The sequence below is a fragment of the Cebus imitator genome, unplaced genomic scaffold (assembly GCF_001604975.1).
Source record: "Cebus imitator isolate Cc_AM_T3 unplaced genomic scaffold, Cebus_imitator-1.0 Scaffold51, whole genome shotgun sequence".
NCBI lineage: Eukaryota > Metazoa > Chordata > Mammalia > Primates > Cebidae > Cebus > Cebus imitator.
Genome location: NW_016107366.1, coordinates 11462116 through 11484310, shown reverse-complemented (window position 1 = coordinate 11484310; position 22195 = coordinate 11462116). Strand labels below are relative to the sequence as shown.

The window sequence follows — 22195 nt, the reverse complement described above, 5'->3', positions numbered from 1 at the left end:
AACTGCTTTCTAAAAGCATTTGATCATTTTACACTGCCATGGTATGTGAATATCTGGGGAAAGAGGCCTTTTAAAATTAAGGATTATAAAATATGACATAGGGGAAAGAGAATGGACTTTGGAGTCAGGGAGATGGGTTTGAATTCTTATTCCTCCACTGAAAAATGGTCGTATTTAAATAAATTAAAAAAAAAAAAAAAAAAAAACGCTCTGAGTCTCAGTGCCCCCTTCTGTAAAATGTGCAGCTAATTCTTCTGCAGTCGTACTGAAGGCTGAGTGAGAACCAACTGGTGATGGTGCTCAGCACAAAGTAACTATAAACAAATGGGAGTGACTTTCCCTTTATTTGGACTATTTTCAGAGGTTTTGTTTTCTAAACAGCTTTGGAGACTTCCCCTTGAAAACATGCTGCAATTAGGAATGACTCCTGTCCCTTGGCCGAGGCCTGTCTGCCAAGAGGAAACCCTTTCCTGCGGCTGGCTGCTGGCCCCAGCTGTAAGCTCTGAGATCTGTTATGCAGGAGAATTTCCCATCAGCTGCCCACTGTGCCCCACGCTGTGGTCAGCCACTCATGAACCTTGCTACTAGACCTCTGCTCTGTGCTGGGGCAGAGGAACAAGCAGCACTCAGCATTCCCAGTGAAAACAGTAGCTGGGGGCTCCCAGAGAGGTCATCAGCTTCTCCCCTGATTCCCTAACTTGTTTCTTCCTTTTTGGATATTGCACAGAGGTGGGTGGTTGTCATCTTGTCATCTGCTCCCATCTCTTGGTTGCCAAGTCCTGCCAGTTCTACCTCCTAAGCATCTTTCCGATTTTTCCCTTTCTCTGCAACACCGGTACCCCCGACCTTATTCAGGTGGTCTCACATCTGGAACACTGAAGCAGCCTCCTGCTTATCTCCACAGTTTCTCCCTCCTGCCTATCCTCTATTCTGGTTCAGTGTGACATTTCTAAACTATATCTGGCCATGCTGTTTGCTTGAAAACCCTCCAATGGCTCCTGTTATCCATGCAGTATAGTCCAGAGCCTTAGCTCAGCATCCAGTACCCTGTAGCTGGCTGTCACTCCTAAATTGTGCATTCCACTCATGCATTCCTTTATTCAGGAGATGTTTATTAAGCATCAGTGACCAGACTAGGTATTGGAATTATAATTATTATTTGTTTCAAGCTAACCAGCGCAGAATAAGAATTATATTAACTAACACTTTTTGCCCTCTTTCTAGGCACTTGGGGCCAGGCTAAGCACTTGATATACATAATCTCTCTTAACTCTTTTAATAACCCTATGAGGCTGCTATTATTTTCATTCCCCTTTGACAGATGTGGAAACTGAGCCCAGAAAGTTAACCTAGCCTGCCGAAGATGGCTCAGCTAGGAGGTAATAGAGACAAGGCTTCTGTCACCCAATCCCATGCCCTTGACCACTCATCAATTCCAATTTCTTTCATATATATTAGACTAAACTGATGGTATCTTTCTCCATACACATATTTTGTAGAAATCTGGGCATAGAATTCATACTAATTAAAAATTACAAAGCTTGCTGTCTACCAGACACTAGCATAGGAATTTGGTAAATTCTTCTAAGTGCTCCAGGGCCAACCGAAAGATTCCTGCCTTGAACCCCAGATCCCAGAACCCCCATTCCTACTTCCTCATGTGGTGTCCCATGGCTGGGTTAGTTATGATTTCCCAGGAGGGGCATCTGCTTTTCTCTCTGGACCAGCCCTATGGGGTGCATGGTGGGCACTTGATAACTGCACTGAATTAAATCGGATTGAATTGAACCAAATTGAATTCACAGGCAGATATTCTCCAGCAGTGGCTGGGATTTAAGTTCGTTGCTGTCCTAATCATCTTGTGGTAGATTGCATTGCCTCCTCCATAAGCCAGGCTAAGTACTTAGGTTTTTGAGGATGTATATCTTAAGGGGTTTCCGTTCAAGCAGGGTAGCTTTTCTGCATAGGCCACTGGAAATAGATCTGAGTTGTGCGTGTTCTTTGATGTAGTTTTCTGATATGCCTCGGAGGTCAAACAATGTGGGCTTAAGAATCATCCATACTGCTTACACTGGTGCATGACCTTGGGCAAGCTACTTAACCTCTCTGGGTCTCTGGTTCTTTATCTGTCTGTCCCATCAGGATACTGTGAGAATTAAAATGAGAAATTTAATGTGAACTCTTACTATGCAAAATGCATAGTAACAGCACACAGCTTTTGGCAATAATTATAACAGTTGTTCTTCTTTCCCTGTCTCTCCTGTCCATGTTGAATTGGACAGTGAACTGGATTGGGAGCAAGGACAATAAGGAAATGACAGAGGCAGAAATCAGGAAGCATGGTCTTCAGTGGGGGTTGGTCAGCCAAGAGCCCTTGGCTCTGGCCGAATAGGGAGTTCTTAGGTTCTATGCTTGGGAAAGCAGTTGGAAGGATATGGAAAATGGTGAGAAGATGAGCCTGGAGAGATAGATAGAGGCTAGACGATTTGTATTTTATACTGAGGACAATAGGAAGCCACTGGAAGGTTTACAGCAGGGAAGGAACATGACCAGCTTTGCATTTTTGAAAGACCACCCTGGCTGCTGCTGGAGAACAGGATGGAAGGATGGATGCAGGCACAGACACAAGCTGCTCATTGTTGCTGTCGCCCAGGTGAGAGATGATGAGGCCTGAATTAACACAGGCTGTATTAGTGGAGACTGAAAGGAGAGAGGGATTTAAGAGACTTAAAAACAGCAGCAATTGGTTAGCAATACAATAAACCTGAGGGACAAAGCCAAGGTGGGCGAGGGGGAGAGGAATGTCGGCTGTCAGCCCTTGGTTTGATTGGCCAGTGTGTGGGATGACAGGAAGTGGCAAAGGGGGTGATGGCATCTTAAGTTCAAGATGCCCCTGGGACAACAGAAGTAGATGGAGGTAAGGATTTAAAGGTTTGGGGAGGAATAAAGGTTGAAAATAGATGTTTAGGAGCCATCAGCATAGTTATGTGCATGGAGAGCACTTACAAATGGGAGACAACAGGGAAAGAGGGAGGATGAGAGGACAAGCAAAATAAATTAGAGTATTAGGACATCCTGGGAACCTAGCCTCATCCACCAGAGAGGGTGGGCATGGAGTTGATTGCACTGGCATCCAGCATGTCAAGGAAAGGCTTGGGAAATCCACTGGGTGTCCACTGTGTGTCTGCTGTGGTCATGGAAGGCCCTCTATCTTCCTTCCTGGCCTAGAGAGTCCCCTGAATTCCAATCTGTTGCACTGGCCCATGAGCCCCAGGCCTGCCCTGCCCAGCTTCTTCTCCTTCCAGGGCTGGCCTTCTCCTTCAAGTTACATTGAAGAGCCCTGGTCTGCATGGGTCTTTCCCAACCTCTTCCAAGTTCCACGCTCCACATTCCATAATAAGAGGGAAAGTTTCTACCTGAGAGTGAGCAAAAGAGTGAGACAACTTGAAAGTGGGGCTTTGTTTCCGAGTTCAAGGCATGTGTCCCAGGAATCATATGAGTCCTTGATGGTGGACTGCCTGAGAAGGCTTGCAGAGCTCCAATATGTGTTAAGGTCTTCTAACTTCTTGGCTCCACGGATACTGCTCTGAACTAAACAAATGAAAGTGTCTAGAATTCATGTTCACGGAATATAACTCACTTGATTAGGAGTTGTCCCAGAAATCTACATTTTCAGTACTCACCCTAGGCCATCTCGATGAAACTAGTCAGAGATCACCTTAGAGAAATACTGACTTAAAAAAGAGAACTGTGAGGGGACCCAACATCTAACAACCATCCGCAATTTGCCACACTATTGACAGTTCATTTAGTCCTCACTAAATGAGGTGAAGTAAACATATCATCATTTATTGTCAAGGAAATAATCTGGGGCTCCGAGATATTTAGCGACTTGCCCAGCTACATGCAGCTGGCTTCTGGCAGATTCGAAACTGGAAGCCCAGGTCTTTTTTACTCTAAAGCCTAAGACATACACCAAGATATCACCTACTGAGAGGAAAATGGTACCTGTTTTCTGGTAGCTAAATGCTCATTCTGCGGAAGAAGGTTTAAATAAGTGGCAGAAACCGAACGAATGGGTAGTTTCAGGAGCCAAACCTTGACTCAGTGCAAAAACCTTTGTAATAAAATGGAATAGCTTCCTTGGGGAGACCACTGGAAGAGTCAGGTAGGGGCAGGACAAGCACCAGTTGGAGGTGTGGTAGAGGGAAGTTATGAAGCAGGCTGGAGGACATGGCTCTGAATCCCTTTCAAGCCTGTGATATCTAAGATATGGAGCTCTGATAACTTGATTCCCTGAATTTGGTGCTCCTGTTGGCCCTAGACCATATTTGTAGCCACGAAGGGAAGAAAAGGAGGAAGAGAAAGGAAGGAAAGCAGGGAGAATGGAAGGAAGAAAGGAAAGGGGGAAGTTAGCTAGTAAATTCAAGGTATGAGGATTGAGAACGGTGAATCTTGAATCTTTCATTGTTTATTGAGTCATTTCTTAATTATGAAACAACTGAGAAAGCATCCTGTGACCTGAAAGAGATGGGTACCTCCATTTTCCTTCGTGGATGATTGAAGTATATGCCCAGTGTTGACCTGTTCAGTGAACCCAGGGCATTAATGGGGAATCCTCCTTGAACCAAATTTTAGAGGAACAGACAAGTTTTCACATGTGCCCTTATCACTAATGCCAGCCTAATGCCTGATTCTACAAAGGAATAACAGTCAACAGAAAGGTAGATATGTTTCATTTCTCTTTGGTCTGAACATTCTCAAGTGGGAAGAGTCATGACATCGGCAGCTTTAGAGAAAGTATGAAATTACAAGTGTTGTCCATTGACAGCCTGTCCTTTGAAGTTGTCTCGTTAGACCATCAATCTTCACCTAAGTCACTTTCAGTCCTCCAGACTCAATTAACCCTGGCTACCCCACTCCCATATCCCCGCCAAAGTTCTGCCATAGCCCCGTGGATACCAGTACTCACAGTTGATTCCAGTTCTCCACTCACAGCTGTTCGATCACAGGCAAGTCACTGAACCTCCTAGAGCCTCATGTCCTGTTGGTGGGATTTAAATGGCACAAGTTTTGGGGAGGGTAATTTTCACAGTAAGAATTAAAGTATAAAATGTGGATACCACTTGTAGGAATTTATACCAAGGAACTAGGGAATAGTGAGAGGTTAGTGCAAAATGAGACGTGCAAGGATATTCACTGCAGCATTATTTATTACAATGGGGAAAAGGACACGGCATATGTCCAATATTAATGGTTTAATAAACTGTGGCACCTGTGGCTGATACAACGTGCGGCAATTAAATTTACAATTTCAAAGAATATTCAAAGAAATTGGAAATTGCTTAATATAGGATATTAAGTTAAAAAATCAATATACAAAACTGAATATGTAGTTTAAACTAAATATACAGTACTAATGCATTTTATTTATGTTCTTTTGTATTTCTAAGTTTTACAATAGGCATATATTACTTTCTGCATACAGAAAAATAAGTTAAAATGTATTTTGAGAGCTCCCACCACCTACAGGGTTAGGAACAAACTTTCTAGCAGAAGTTTTTCATAATCCAACTCCATTCCAACTCAGCTCCTTCATTTTCTGTCACTTCCTCCCTATCATCTTCAGTTCCCCACACCATTCCCTCCCTTGCACCTTGCTTTAGCTACCCCGAGCTGCTTGGCATTCTATAAATGCATACTGCCCTGCCTTTGTGCTTCCTGCTTTCCCTAGCCAAAACGACCTTCCCCGCATTTTTCAAGAACTAATTCAGGCATCTCCACTTCTTCCTTGACAGTTAATTATTTCCTGCCCCTTTCTCCTACAGAACAGTTTATATAAACTTAATAATTACTTATTTTGTAGCTGTCATTTTGCCTTTCTTCAACGTATGTGGGAACCCCAAGGAAGGAAAACTAACTCTGTCTCAGAGGATCAGGAAAGGATTCACAGAGATGAGTTGCAGGAAAATGGGTAGGAGTTTGTCCACTAAACTAAAGACAATAAATGCCCCAACAGAATTCCAGAGTGAGTTCCCAGCTTGTATCTATTTCTATCATAACTCTTATCCCGCTGTATAGTGTGTTGCTTATGGGTACATGTTTCTCTCCTGCCAGTGAGGTCATTGAGAGCAGAAAATGTGTCTTGTTTGCATTGCAGTGTTGAGCACGGTGCCTGGCACATCTGGGCATCATAAATACATTTTTGTCCCAGAGAATGAAGATGTGAAAATAACAAGACAGTAATTACCTTTCTCCTTGTCTCAGGGTGAATGGAGAAAAATCATGTTCTTATTGTCACTTATCACTGGTTTCAAGTATGAGCCCAGAAATGCTGAAAATGCTTTATATTCTGCTAATTTGAACCAAATTGAAGAAGTTGTTCACTTGGTGGATCTTAAGAGAATAGTCTGCAAAATTTGGACTTCATTTGAGTATAAGAACTGTACCAACATGAGCTTTGCTTCCCCTTTAAACAACATGCCACATTTCCGAATGATGCCTTTGAAATAAATCCTGTTTGAGTAATGTTTCTCTTGGACTCATAAAATCTTTATGGAAATCTTCTCTCATCTCATAGACTATGAGAAGAAAGAGAGAGCCAAAACCACTGAGCCTGAAGTGAAGAGTGCAGTATTTTCTCATATGTGGGTCATACTTTAATGTAAATAGTTTTTAAATGCAAATCCCAAGCACTACACATTAGCTCAAAAATCCTAGCTCTGTCCAAGTGCTGAATCTGTGAGTTAAGATCTCTTAATCTCTGATTAAAGAGTAGGTGGTATGGAAATGTATTCATTCAGATAGAAAGTTTGAATATATTAAAAGATCTAGTTATGGCCATACTAGGGATAAGAACACAAATGCTGGCAGAAATAAAAACAGCTTTATATCCTCCCTCAAAGAGAGAGAGAGAGAGAGAGAGAGAAGCAGTAAGTTGGCAGAGCTGAGCTCTGAACCCAGCTATGCAAAGGGGCACTGACTTGGGAGCTATACACCCATTCAACATACATTTTTGGGGTGCCTGGTATATAATAGGCATTATACTATGACATTAAATTAGATAAACATAATCTTTGGTCCCCATGAGGTCACAATCAGTGTTTGCTCATCCACTGACCAGCTGTTAACTTTGAGTCATTTACTTAGCCTTTCAGGCTTCAGGTTTTTCTTTTTAAAATTTTGGATGATAGGACCTCACTAGATTATTGTGCAGATTAAATAAGGTAATGTTTACAAAGCACTTTGCATAGAACTTAACATATTATAAACTCTTAATGAGTGTTACATATTAGTATGAGGTGTGATGCGCTATGCTAAGTTATTTGTATTCATTGTTCTCATTTGTTCTCTCATTTGCTCTACCCCTGTCACCTTGAGTAGGTTTTAATTCACCCTTTACATAGGCAAGAAGAAGGAGGATCAGAAGAATGTGGTTTGCTAACTTGCCAAGTTCATACAGTTAGTAGTGGGAACAGCATTTAAAGCCAGTTCTTTCTTTGTCTAAAACCAATACTCATGATTATGACGGTACTGGTTAGAGCAGGAATGGGGACAGTTACCAGTGCTTGCTATCAACCATCCAAGATTGTAAGACAAAATCTCCTACCCTCATCAGGACTGGCATTTTGGGGAAGGCAAAATCTAAGGGAATGAGGTGGTCACATGACTCAGGTATTTGTGTAACTTTCAAGTCAGGGACACTTGTGGGTTAATAGATACCGGGAATATAAATCCTAGCCCTTGGGAGAGTAGGTCCAAAGTCCAACCATTCAGAAAGAGTTTCACAAAACTGCTAGCCCATGGGGGAGCAAGAAATGGAACCAGAGATTGGAGCAGACCAGTCAGACAGATGGGCCACATTTAGGTGGAGTGGTTAATGATCAAGGATGCAGGGATTCCAGAGACTAAATCCCTGGCTCCTGGAATCTTAGTTGGGGGTCAGGGGGAGGATAGAAGACTATTTCCAGAGTCCACTTGACAAGAGGAAAAGGGGCTCATGATGAATTTCCTGCTGGAGACAATTGTCACTGGGACAGGGAAAGTTGACCCTGAATATGTGACCAAGCAAAGGCCGGGCAAAAGCTGGCACCATAGAAGCCACTAACTCATACACTCCAGTTGGGACCTCCAGCTGAGAGAACTCTTTGATTGTATTGGTCTGCATCCTGTGGCTTAGGGACAGTGGGAGTTCTGATCTAGTGACAACACATTGTTACCTCAGTGAGAAGAATGGGCTTTTTCTTTTCCTTCAAGAGCTTATGATTCAGTCTTATGGATTCACATAAATATATATTCTTTTTGCTTTACTCCCTGTGGCAAATAGGACTACAAAACACAGCAATACTCTGTCCCCCTCCCCAAAGCTGTCCCATAAACAGTGGCAGCTATCTGAATTCCCTTGATTGAAATTGGAAAGGTCACATCTCAGTAGTATCTTTAGGCCTTGCTTTTCCCATTTGTGACAGTCTTGGACTGTCCTGGGACCTCTTTAAGGTGTCCTTCCAGCTCTGACCTTCTATGGGTGTCTTTCAGACATTTGACCAGCCATCAAGCAGGTAAATGGATCAATGAGGGCTGTTCATCGAATTGTGCTCCTGGGCCTCTATCTGCTGCTTTCAGCTCCTGCTGCCGCTGTCAGATCAATGGGGGTAGCAGATGGCTGTGTAGTCACAATAATGGCTCCTTTGAAGAGACTTTGCTCAGTCCTTCTCCTGTAAGCTACAGAGGTCAGGGGCAGCTGTGCCCAACACATGGCAGCTCAAGGGAAGCCCTTGCTGGCCTCTAATAAAAACAGCAGGGGTGTCTGGAATGGACCACATGCAGGTCTCCCACTCACCTGTGAGGCTGTCTGTCCCCATCAGACGGGAATTGTCATTGCTCACATCTCATGGATATCTATCCCATGTGGTGCTGGCCTCATCATCAACTGAAGCTGAAGGAAAGCATGTTGCGTCCAAGAAAACAAAGCAGGATTTTCAGCTTGTTTGCAGTAATGGCCTCACGGGATGGCTCCTGGCTTAGGAATCAGAGAGTTTGCTGAACAAATACATGGGACAGAAAGTGCTGAAAACCAACTCTCAGATATTACATGGTCCATTCCCCTCCTCTCTGCTTGTCAGTCAGTGCGCATGGTCCCAAATGGTCACTCCAGCCCCTGAGTCTGCCTGACCATCTAACTCGAGGAACCAACTCCCAGTTTCTACAGCTCTTAATTCAAACTATGAAGAGAGAGAATCTGATTGGCTCCACTCACCAGCTGAATGTCCACACCTTGTCCAATTAGCTGCAGCTAGAAAGGGGCAAGCTTAGCTGGTACCAGCATAGCCAGCAGGGCAGTCCTGAGAGGAGGGCAGTCGCTTGGCAGCAACTCTGGGCATATCTTCTTCATAAACCTAAGCTCTCTATATTCTCTTTGGTCTCTCTCAGGAAGTAATGGAGGAAAGTATTCTTTTCAATTTGCCTCCCTGAGCTACACAAAATAATATAAAGGGTCTGGCATTCAGTGAAGAGACGCTCGAGAGCAATTTCAGGGTGTCTTCACCACTAGGGTATTGTCTATCTGGCTTTCACAGTCTGCAAAAGGGAGCTCTGTAAATACCAGGGATTTTGTGATTATTATGAATCCTCTAAGCGGCTAAATTCCCCAAATTCTCAGATTTATAATGCCTTGGGATTTAGAGATATGATTAAGAACAGATGAGCCTCACAAAGGTTGATGGCGAGGATCTGGGATTGCATCAAACCACGGAGAGAATTTTGCTGAGTTCCAGGCCCTCATCTCCCCCAGTGTGACAATGGGGACAAGTCCAGTGGAACAAGGACTGGAGGAGGGGTCGCGGCACACAGGACCTCTGTTACGGGAGCCGTTGGGCCCAGGAATCCTGGCCTCTCATTATCCCAGAACTTGTGATACAATGTATAAACCCACTCAACAGATTAGGAAAAGGCAATGCTGAGTCAGCCCTGGGCTGTGCGCCATAGCCATCTTGGACAGTTTTCTGCCATTACAGGATAGAAGAGGACCGGCCAAGTCTGGCCCATTTCCTCTCAGCAGCCATTTGCCTTCTGCCCACACATCAGTCATGCCAAAACAGGGCCCGTGCTGCAGCATTGAGTCATTCTCCTGTCCTCTTTAGTTTTTACTCATTTATCAGTGTTTTCTCTGACTCTACTACTTACTGAAAGGTGTAGAAATACCAATAAGGCAATACTATATTTTATTTGATCTATAGACTGCAGCAAGCTGAATCTATATTGTCTGTCATGCCAAGAATGTTTTGACCTTCTAAAAGGAAATGAATGTGCTCCGGACCAGAGCCAAGCAAGAAGTGTAGACCCATTTGCAAGCAAAAGTCTGGGGCCTTGAGAGTTCCAGGGCATTAAATCACCATCAGAATATGACTAGAGTCTTGAAGCTGATGATCTGGAGCACTGAGAGAAGGGAAGGGGCAATGACCCCACAGCTACTATAACACATGGTAGAGTGAGGGTGCTGCAGCCAGGATGCCTGAGTTCTGCTACTTTATAGCTGTGTGACCTCAAGCAGGTTGCTTAACCTCTCTGTGTCTCCATCTTCTCACCTGCAAGCCACAGGTTATAATGGGTTGCTGTAATAGATGAGTAAATACATGTGAGAAACTTAGAATAGTGCCTGGCATGCAGTAAATGCTGAGGGTAGCATCTGTGCCCCAAGTGGTACATAAGTGCTTTATGCCATGTCTTCTCATTCTATGCTCATATGACCCTGAAAACAGCTTTTGGTGTTCCCATTATATGGAAGAATAAAGTGAATTTCTGATATTCGACAAATTGCCCAGGGCCATGTGGCTAGTAAGTGGCCAGGACAGATTCCCAAGGTGAAAATCTCTGACTACAAACCCCGTGTTCTATCTCTTGACCACTTCCTCTCATGGTCATCCTGGCTTCCTGTAATTACAAACTCTCCCCTTTAGTTCCCTCTGTTGTCTCTTGATCCTTGACTTTCAGGGACTCTGGAATCTGAGTGCTACTTCCCAGCTGTGAGACAACTAAGACCAGTTACTTAATCTGCCTTTGCCTCGATTTCTTTATTTCTGTGAACTGGCATAGTAACAGAGCCTGCTGAGAAGGAGAACAACAGCCCCTGATGGCTGGAAGCTGGCCTGGCACCATCAGTAAGGCCTTGTTCTGCTGAGAGCTAGGCTGGCACCCACACCTAGAGCTTGGGGTTCTCCGATTGACCATAAACAATTTCATCCAATGTCAACACCCAACAAGGCCACTCTAGGACCATGAAAGATTAAGACAAAAACAAGACCATTTCAAAATTATGAACTTAGACAAAAACAAGAACATTATTCAAAATACAAAGATGACCTAGCAGCCCCCCCTCCACCTCTTGGCCGATGTGAATGATGGCTTCTTCTTTACCAGTTACAACTCCCATCTTCCTTCATTCCCCCTGCCTTGTAAAGAAAATGTATGAAGTACCCATTCAGAGAATTACACCTACTCCAGACAGTCTCGAATCCAGGGCAAAGCTCTGCTTCTTTGTACCCTCCCCCAAACATCTAACACAAGCCTGAATCCTACAGTCAATTATTTCTTACCCCCTTACTGAGACACTGCACAGCTCCCTGCGGTGTGCATTCTCGACCTCACTGCCACCAGTCAGTAAACCCAACTTTTGTCAACTACAGCAAGGCCCTTGGTGGTCACTGGCCAGGGGCTGATACTGCCTCTAGAATCATAAGTGATGATGCCTGGAGAACACTTAGAAATAGGGCCTAGTCCGTAAACACCCAATGCATGTCAGTCATGGGCATGATGTTTATTACAAGAAATGACCTTCCTCTTTGGATAGAGCTAGGGAGGGTACATTTGCTCTCATTAACCATCCCCCTTCTTTTCTGAAGTCCATGCAGTCCCTCACTTATGCTTTCCCTGGACACTGAAGAATTCTCTCTTTGCGTTTCACAGATCTTTAGACTGCAGACCTCAAACCTAGAAAAATCTGTTTTGCCCATGACATTGGGGGCTGCTGTCTGCCCTGTCTCTGGGATCCCAATGAAGGACATCCTCTCAGGTATTTAGACAGCATGGAGAGGTGGGAGAGGGGCTAGATGAGCAGTGGAGTGATGATCAGGCCTTGGCAACCCCTTCCCACTTCCTAGCAGAGTAGATACTTTGCACATGGAAGTTCTCTCACCCACTTGCCAAGGCTGTGTGGGCCAGAGGAGCCTGGCCAGATTCTTCGTCGCAAATGCACTCACAGCTGCATCAGCGAGGGACAGCCCCAGGGACCACAGAGTTCTTCCATGCCTACTGCTGCTAATTGCAGATAATGCATTAAAAATACAGAGCTGCATCTGTTCTTTGTAACATGGGTATCGAGGAATTTACGTGGTTTATAATGACAGGGTGTGAGGAGAGGAAAATGCTTATTCTGTCTGGGAGCCGGAGGCACAGCTGTGGGTAAAGAGCTGGAGGTGTGGTTTTTGGTGCCCATCAAACTCTCTGGGTGCTAGCCAAGGCCCTCCCTTTGAAACACCCAGGGATAGATCCAGGTATTGATCTGGAAATACCAAACTACGTAACATAACCAATCAAGCAGAAAGTGGATGTCCAGATGCCTAGGAGGCCTTCTGGCCCAACTCTGGTATTTTCAGAGTTCCTGAGAGAAGGGACGCACAGGACAGAAGAAACAACATGCCTCTTATGATTCGGTTGTTCATTTTCTATCAATCATGAGCTGAGCACCCAACCTGTTATTCAAGTTGTATTATCTGTAAAATGGAGTGTTTAAAGTACCTCTCTCCTTGAATGTTTTTCTTAAGCAAAATAATTAGATTAAATGGTCTCAAACAGCACCCACATCATCTAACACAAGCCCAAATCCTGCAATGAATTATTTCTTGCCAGGTAAGATGTAGGCTTTCAATAAAAGTGCTATTATCATGCTACGCCACATGAAGGGTTATGTTAGATTTTAGAGCACGGGGATGAATCAGGCAAGATCCATTCCCTTCTCTACCAGTTGGGGAGACAAATAATTGCTATAATGTACTGTACACTGGGATGGCATTGTATGGACTTACATAAGCTATTATGGGAACACAGAAGGGAGTTGGGAGCATCAAAGGGAACCTCCTAGAGGAAGGGATACCTGACCTAAGTCTTGTAGAACAGGTTGAAGTCTACCAGACCTAAAAGGTCGGAGGGATGATTCCAGCCATGAGTAGTATGTGCAAAGGCCCGGGGGAGAAGGGGAGAGTGTTGTGTTTCTGGGGGAAATGCAGTGTAGCAGGACCTTAGGGCAGATGCATTAGGTGTCTGTTGCTGTGTCACATATTACTCCAAAACTTAGTGGCTTGAAACAACATTTATTAGCTCATATTTTCTGTGTGTTAGGAACGTAAGTGTGACTTAATTGGGTTCTCTGGCTTAGGATTTCTCATAAGGCTTCAATCAAGGTGTCCACTAGGGTTGCCATCATCTCAAAGCTCAACTGGAAGGGAGAACTAGCTTCCAACTTTCTTCACATAGTTGTTTGCTGGATTCAGCTCCTCAGTGCTATTGACCAGAGACAGCCCTCAGTTCCTTTCCAAAGGGAAGCTTTCAGCACAGCTGCTTCATCAGAGCAAGCCAGAAAGTAGAGCCAGAGAGAGAGGATAAGACAGAAGTGATGGTCTTTTACAACCTGATATGAGAAGTGACATTCCATCACTTTTTCTTTATTCTATTCTTTAGAAGCAAATCACTAGGTCCAGCCCACACACAAAGGGAGGGGATGAGAAAGAACATTTAGAGTCCTTTTTGAAGCTGCTTATCAAAATCTGCCTTCTGGCCAATAATTCCTGTCCCTTCCACACACAAAATAAAATCATTCCTTCCTAAAGTCTCTAAACATCTCTTCCCATGAAAGCATCAACGGAAAGTCCAGGATCTTGTCATCTAAATTAGGTGCAGGTGTGGATCAGGCTCTTGGGTATAATTCCTTAAGTACAAGTTCCAGAATACTGTAACTATAGATTTGGTGTTTTAAAAAACTAAAGAGATGAATTATCTGCCCCCTACATGCCCAACATACAATGGCAGGTTAGGGCTAGAGTAATGGCTATAAACATTGCTAGTCAAAGAGGGGAAAATGTGAGGTATCAAGACATCACTGGTCCACAACAATTTTGAAATCCAGACAGGAAAACACTGCAAGTTTCTTGGTTAGGTTTCAAAAGCCTGGGGATAATTCTCCATGACCCTTCACTCTACCTTCTAAGCTCTTGGTTCTTCCCTCTGAGTAACCCTTTCTTTTTCATGAAAGGAAGCCTGTGTTTAAAGCTGACTTGTTTTCTTAGCCTGTTTCCTGATGATAATTTTAGGGGTTCAATGACCTCATTTTATTTTATACTGTCTCTGTTTCTTTCTGTCCCAACTGTGTTTCTTCTGATAAGTTTTCTCAAAAACTTTTTGGGTCTTCTGTAAATTGCACTGAGATTCTCTCTACTACACAAAAGCCAAACCCACAAATTTCTTTGAGAACTAAACACTTTTGAACCTGAGCCTCTTGAAAAGATGGCCAAGGGACAGCCCTTATGCTTCCTAGAGTCCCTATTGTTTGATCTGGAGGATCTATGAGGCCTCCTGTAATCTCTTTAAAGGGCCTTTGTATGACTGAATAATACCATGATCTTTTGATCTTTCTGAGGTCTTAACCAAAGGCTCCACAGTCACACCCTCAGCTTTATCTCAGACCATCTTTTCTTGACAGTACTTACTCAAAAACCATTTCTTAATTTTAGCTCCTTTTGCTGACTTGGAAGACTGATAATTTTTGAAACTATCAGGTCCTGGCTCACTTTAACTTTTTTTTTTATTTCTTCTCACATAAGCAGTAAGAAGTAATTATTTTCAACACTTTTCTTGGACATCTCCATAGCTAGATAACTAGGTTTATCAGGTACGTATTTTGCTTTCCATGTAACTGCAGACAATAGTGGCACTAAGCTTTCTACCACTACCTAACAAGGATGCCCCTCCTCCATGATATGGTTTGCATGGGTCTTCTAAATGTTGTGTCTGGGAAAATTAATCCCCAGTGTGGTAGTGTTAAAAGGTGGGGACTTAAAGAGGTGATTGGATCATGAGAGCCCTGTCTTCATGAATGGATTAACCCATCCTTAGATTAATGGGTTATCACAGGAGTGGAACTAGTGACTTTATAAGAACAGGAAGAGGCCGGGTATGGTGGCTCATGCCCATAATCCCAACACTTTGGGAAGCCAAAGCAGAAGGATCACTTGAGGTCAGGAGTTTAAGCCCAGCCTGGCCAGCATGGTGAAAGCCTGTCTCTACTAAAAATACAAAAATTAGCCAGGTGTGGTGGCGTGTGCCTGTAGTTCCAGCTACCTGTGAGACTGAGGCAGGATAATCGCTTGAACCCATAAGGTGGAGGCTGTAGTGAGCCAAGATCGTGCCACTACACTGCTGCATAGGCAACAGAGCGAGACTCCATCTCACTCTGCTGGAAAAAAAAAAAAGAAGAGAGACCTGAGCAGGCACATCAACATGCTCAGTCCTCTCTGCACAGTCCTCACTAATAAGAAGGCTCTCACCAAGTGCAGCCCTTTGACCTTGGACTTCTCAGCCTCTGTAACTGTCAGAAATAAATTTCTTTTCTTTACAAATTACCCGGCTTCAGGCATTCTGTTACAGCCAATAGAAAATGGACAAAGATATTCCAGTTTCCACTAACATGTTCATCACTTCTTTTAAGCCCTCACCAGCCGTATCCTCAAAGTCCACATTTCTAGTGTCTTCAGTTGTCTTTGAGGCAATTGAAGATTTCTCTAACAAGCTCCTCAGAATACTCCTCACCTCTGCCCACTGCCTGGTTCCAAAGCTATCTCACCTTTTTAGGTATATGTCACGACACCTTCTCTCCCTTGATACCAGAATCTGCAGTCATCATTTCAGTTTATAACAAATTATCTGAAGCCTTAGTGGCATGAAACACCTATTAGTTTCTATGGGTCAAGAATCAGGTACAGTTTACCTGAGTCTGTCACAAGGCGGTGTCCACTGGGGCTGCAGGCATCTCAAAGCTGAAAAGGGGAGTGATCCATTCCAGGCTTACTCACAGTTATTGGCAGGGTTCAGTTCCTTGCAGGCTATTTGAATGAGGATCTGAGTTCCTCACTGGGTGTTGGCCAGAAGCCACCCTTCGTTCCTTGCCACATTAGCCTCTCCATAAGACAGCTTTCAGCATGTCAGTTTGCTTCAAGTGAGAGAGAAGAGCCAGAGAGGGCGGTTACAGCCTTTCATAGCCTAACATCAGAAGTGAAATCCTATCACTTTGGCCGCCAGGTCCAGCCCACACTCGAAGGGAGGGGATTACACAGAACATGAATTTCAGGAGTTGGGGATCACTGGGAGCAGTTTCAGAAACTGCCTACCACAGTGCATATTAGGGACAGCACAGCTAGCAAGTCCCCAGTGGCCTGATTATGCCATGTCAGACTCCCATAGGTGATGGACAACCACTGAAATATTTCACTGTTGAAGAGAAGAAATAGAAATGTCACCCAGCAGCCAGAACGGAGGAAGCATTGGAAATGGAGCACCGGATAGGGAGAGCTGTTGCAATGCATCTACTTCAAGGCATGGCTTTATAACGAAATGTTCATTGTGTCACTGGTAATCCAACCCAGAGGTCAGGGCCAGCCTGAAGGGTCGTATCCCCTTTGGGCCCTTGGCCAAACTGTTTATCTTGCTTGAGACCATCTTTTTGTGTGTTGGCTCTTGCCTTTTCAACCCATCCTTTAGAGACCAGGGCAGGCATCCCATTCGTAGGGCACTCCTTACACATCAGACACCATTTACAATGATGTCCCAGGCATCATTGTAATGTGGGGGACGTAATGTTTGATGGAAGTGTGACAAGTGGTCACATGACAGGACAAAGGGGCATCAGTGCTTTTGTGACCTCATCCTGGTGACCTCACCCCATCCACAGACCTGACTTCCTATCTTAAAGGCCCAGGAACTGGACATTTTTGCCCCCAAATAATTGATGTTTTAGTAGAGGCTGAAACCAAGATTCCTAAGCTGCTGTGTGGCCCAGATGCCAGTTGAATGTTTTGCAACTGATTATCAACTTCTCTGTTGGAATTTGAGGGAAACCCAATAAATAAATATACTTATTCCCCTCTCAAGTGCAGAATCAATTGGCAGATGCAAGAGAAAAACAGATGAGGATCAGCATATCACCTTTATTACTGATGAACTGATTAGAGACCTGTCTGAATGTGCTCTGCAGCTAGGGAGATGGGGAGAGAAAGGGAGCGTGGAGAGGGCCAACTGACCATGGTCTGCTCCTCCTCCCAAACTCACCAGTCAGATGAGCCATGCCTTCTATGCTGAGTGAATGAGCGGCTACAAGAAGGAGAACTTGTCTGTGGTCCCAGGACCAGGAGCATCAGTATCACCTGGGAACTTTTAGAAATGCAAACCATAGATCCAACTCCCAGAAATACTAAATCAAACTCTGGGGGTGAGGCCCAGCAATTTGTGTTTTAATAAGCCCTGCAGGTGATTCTAACACAGGCTTAAAGCTGAGAATCACTGGCCTGTTGGAAGTTATTCCCCACAAGACCCAGGAAGAAGTACTCCCCTGGAATATTTTGCCACCCATGCCCACCCATTTACTCTACTTCCTGAGAAAACGTATCCCAGAGAGAGGATTCACAGTTCCCACATTTCGTTTTTAGCTTACAGCTGCTCCAAGGAATACCAAGTGGAGGCTTCTCATTATCTCCCCTCTTTCCAAAGGGAAAAAATGCCATGAGTTTGGTGTCTTCTTTCTTGCACTCCTTCAGAGGAGCCGGGGGTAATCCCTTTGTTGGCACTTGATAGTCTCTGAAGACTCTGAAATGATCAGTAACACAAAGTCAAAGATGGAAGCACGTGGCTTTCCACTACCGAAATCTTTCTGTGGCTCTCAATTGCACTTAGATTTTCACATTAACTCCTTGCCAAGGCCTTCACCTTCCAACCATGTCTCGCCCATTTGTTCATACCTCCAGTCACTCTGGCCTCCCTCCATCCCTCTAATATGCTAAGCTTGCTTCTGCAAGGACCTTTGTTTGCACTTGCTGCCCTGCTGCTTGGAGGACTCTTCTCTCACATCTTGGTTTGTCTGGCTCCTTCTTGTCCTTTAAATCCAAACCCAAATGCCAGCTCCTCAGAAAACTTCTGACCACCCATTTCAAGTGCCCTCTACCCTACGCATCATTGTTTATCTCATTACCCACCTTTGTTTTCTTGTGAGTACTTGACACTGTCAAAAATTGATCTGGTGTACTTATTTGTTTTGTTTTGTTTTTTTGAGACAAAGTATCACTCTGTCACCCAGGCTGGAGTGCAATGGCACGATCTTGGCTCACTGCAACCTCCGCCTCCTGGGTTCAGGCAATTCTCCTGCCTCAGCCTCCTGAGTAGCTGAGATTACACATGCACACCACCACGCTGGCTAATTTTTGTAGTTTTAGTAGGGACAGGATTTCAACATGTTGGTCAGGCTGGTCTCGAACTCCTAACCTTGTGATCCACTCACCTTGGCCTCCCAAAGTGCTGGGATTACAAGCATAAGCCACTGAGCCAGGCCTATTTGTTGTTTTTTTAATCGTCTGACTCTCCTTGCCAGAATGTGAGAGATGAGGGACCTTGTTGTATTCCCAGCACCAGAATAGTTGCTGTTATATTGCAGGTATAAGATTTACATAAATATCTGTTGAATAAATGAATAAATAAATTAATGACTACATGAACACAGCAAAAGGCTTGAGGAGAGAAGGATCAGAGTGCAGTGATTCAGTCATCAAGACGGTGATGGGCCTGCCTTCCTCTTCTCAAGGACTGGGGCACCTGAGGCCAGCTGAGTGGGCCTGGAATGCTGGCATCACACCAGATTGTCTGCCTACTTTTCCTCTCACCCATTATTCTAGGTCCAGGCTCCCCCCCCGACCCCACTTCTCCTCCTCCTTCCTTCCCTCTCCCTCCACTGTCATTACATTACATTCATTAGAAGCCAGCAGATTCAGACCCTCCTGTTGTCTTTTTCATAAAGGACTGTTAATGGAGTTAGTTTTCAGCAGGGAAACTGCAAACTGTTGTCAAAACTCTGACTTGGCCATGCACATTCACATAATTAATCACATAGGAAACCAGAAAGGGGCAGCATGAGGGCCAGGGCATAGCTGTGTGGGGGCCCTCTTCACAGAGAGTAGTGTGGTGCATCACACAGCTGCTGCCCACCAAGAGCCCACAGTTCAGGTTGGAAACAAGACAACCCAACTGGAACCACTACAGAGTAATACAAGTCAGGATCTAATTAGCACTGGAGGGTAGGAGGTGGCCCTCCACCTTCAAGATGTTGGTAACAAGAGATTGGTAACAAAGGAAAGGAGGTTAAATGGGCAAGGTAGAGGCTGGAGACAGAAACAGGATTAAAGACAGTCTCTTCTAGAATTGTAACAAAGAGGGCATTTGTTGAGTAATGTATTCTCTATTGTTGTGTAACAAATTACCACAGACTTAGTGGCTTAAAACGAAATACACTTATATGGTTTAAACATTTATAGTTTTAAACTTACATTTATACAGTTTCTGTAGGGTCAGAAGTCTGGTAACAGCTTAGCTGTGTGCATTGCTTGTGGCCTTGGTCAGCCAGGGCCAAGTTCTCATCTGATGGCTTGCCTGCGGAAGGATTCACTTCCCCACTTGTGTGGCTTCTGCAGCATTAAGTTCCTTGTGGTTGGTGGACTGAGAACTTCTGTTTCTCGATGGCTGATGGTCTGAGGCCACCCTCAGCTGCTAGACATTTCCCACAGTTCCTTGCCATTCCTTACCACATGGGTTTCTCAAACTTGACCACTTACTTCATCAAGCAGCAAGGAGAATCCCTAGAGCAAAGTGGCTAGCAATATGTAGTATTATTTATCATTACATAATCACAGAAGTGACAGCCCATCTCCTTTGTCATATTCTATTGTTTAGAAGAAAGTCACAGGTCCGGCCTGCGCTTAATGGGAGGGGATTGTACAAGGATGTGATCACAGGAAATGGGGAAAGGATTATGGAACAGCCACTCCAGAGGTTATCCACTGCCCCAGAGGATATCAGCCACCCCAAAGGATATCTGCTACCTATTAGGTTTAGGACTGTACCAAATATTTTGACATGTATTACCTCAGTTAATCACTAAAACAACCTGTAAGGCAGGCATGCACAGATAAGAACATGAGGCTGAGAGGATTGAGAACTTGCCCTAAGTCCTGCCAACGTTAAGATGGGGACCACCATCACATCAAGTGAACTTGTGTGATCGTAGAGGGTGGAGGGCTGGCACCCTTATAGTAAGGAGCAAGGGCCCCAGGGAGGCAGGGAGAGCAAGAGGGGGATAGCTCCCCTTGAGGGGTGAGACCAGGAAGAAAGGATGGGTATGGATTACATTTCAAGAATGAAGGAAACTGAGAGCACTTATATCTGCGGATCTCTATTTTCTCAATGAAGCAGAAAATGAGGGTGTCTCCTGAGAGAGTGGAGGTTGGGCTAGAAGGGAAGCAGAGCCAAGTTGGAATAGCAGCTGTGGGGAATGGGGAATGGGAATTTTACTAGCATGCCTACAAAGTTGTCAGGTGGAATAAGGCTGCTTCCTTCATGAAGACTGCAGCATAGGCTTGGTGGGTGGCCCCCAGCCCCTCCCCCAGCGCTTCCTGTGCTCACTTTCATCACCACGCTTTGCAGTGCTGCAATTTACACCCAAGTCCATCTCTGTAATTAGATGGAAAGTTTTTACAGGGCAAGAACTTAACAGTAGTGTGTAACATGCCTCCCTGTACCCAGCACAGGGGATGGCACATGGAAGTCCTCTGCAAATGGCCAGTTTGATTCCAGACCCTGAATTTCTAAATCACCCTATTATCTCTCATCCCCTCATCACGCAGTTCTAAAAGACTGTTCAAAAATATGTATTTTTACTTTTTAGTGCAGTAGAGTAGAAAGTGTAGGTCCTCTATCATAGAATAGGGTTCCTTAGAGGTGAAGTTAGCAAGGTCTGTTGCGTGTATAACCTGGTGACAAAAAATCAGCTTTGCCTTTTGGCCCAGTATTTTGTACCTCAAGAAGTCAAAAGAACCATTTCAAAATATTCCATTTCAATCTTTATTGATTGGTATGAAATGTTGCCCACAGTATATTGTTGCCTGAAAAATCTAGTTACCATACAGACACTTAAAGCACAATTCCATTTGTGTCAAATTATTGTCAAGCAGAAAAAAACCTAAGTCAAACCATCTCAGGGAAAAAATGAAATGTGTTATCTTCAATGAAAAGTTTAGGAGAATGTTCTGATGCTACAGGGATTCTGTCATCTCTGCCTCCTTCTTGGGTGCTATGAGATGGCAAATGGCTGTCAATATCTCCTGGACTACAGTGTCCCCCAGGACTCCTTACACAAGCCCAGAGATCCCCCCTGATAGGAACAACTTGGGTCACATGCCCACCACTGAGCCAGTAACTATGGCCAAGGCGATCTTCCCCTCTGATCCAGCCTTGGTCACAAAAGGGAGTCAGGGTGCTGTGAACAAGAAGAGTGGATGCCACATGTTATACCTCTATCCACTGAAAAACTGACTGGTCTGGTCCACCAATCCCCGCCGTTTTTTTTTTTTTTTTAAATCTGCCCCTTGCGTCCTCCTGATTAGGAAATACCCCTAGGGGTTCACCCTGCCCCCACTGAGCATATCTAAGTGTTGCTGGAAATCCTGGGTCCCTTCAGGCCCATCTCAATTCAGATGTCATATGTTTCTTCTGGGGCCTGAAATGGGAGCTTGAACTCCAGGCCTTCTACAGGCAGTGTCCCCAGTCCTGCCACTCGTGTAGCAGAGTCAGACCTCATGTTCCTGAACCTGGGTCCTCCAACCTGGATCACCACTCAGAATGAGTGTGCTTCTACCTCCATGACTGCTGCTTTTACTGGCCCAAGCCACACCTTTGCTTACTGCTGACACTTCTCTCAAAGTTAGTCCTTCCCTCCTCTCCCCTCCATTCCCCTCCTTTCCCTTCCCCTCCTCCCCATTCCCTCACCTTTCTTCCCTTCCATTCTCTTCCCTTCCCCGCCTCCCTCTCCCTTCCCTCTCCCTCCCTTCCTCCTCCT

General features: G+C 44.6%; 1 protein-coding gene across 1 annotated transcript in view; it reads left to right on the top strand.

The window, feature by feature from the left end:
- The window catches only part of CSMD2 (CUB and Sushi multiple domains 2), a 616956-nt gene that overhangs the window by 259722 nt on the left and 335039 nt on the right, over positions 1 to 22195 (top strand). The gene's annotated exons all lie outside the window — the stretch shown is intronic.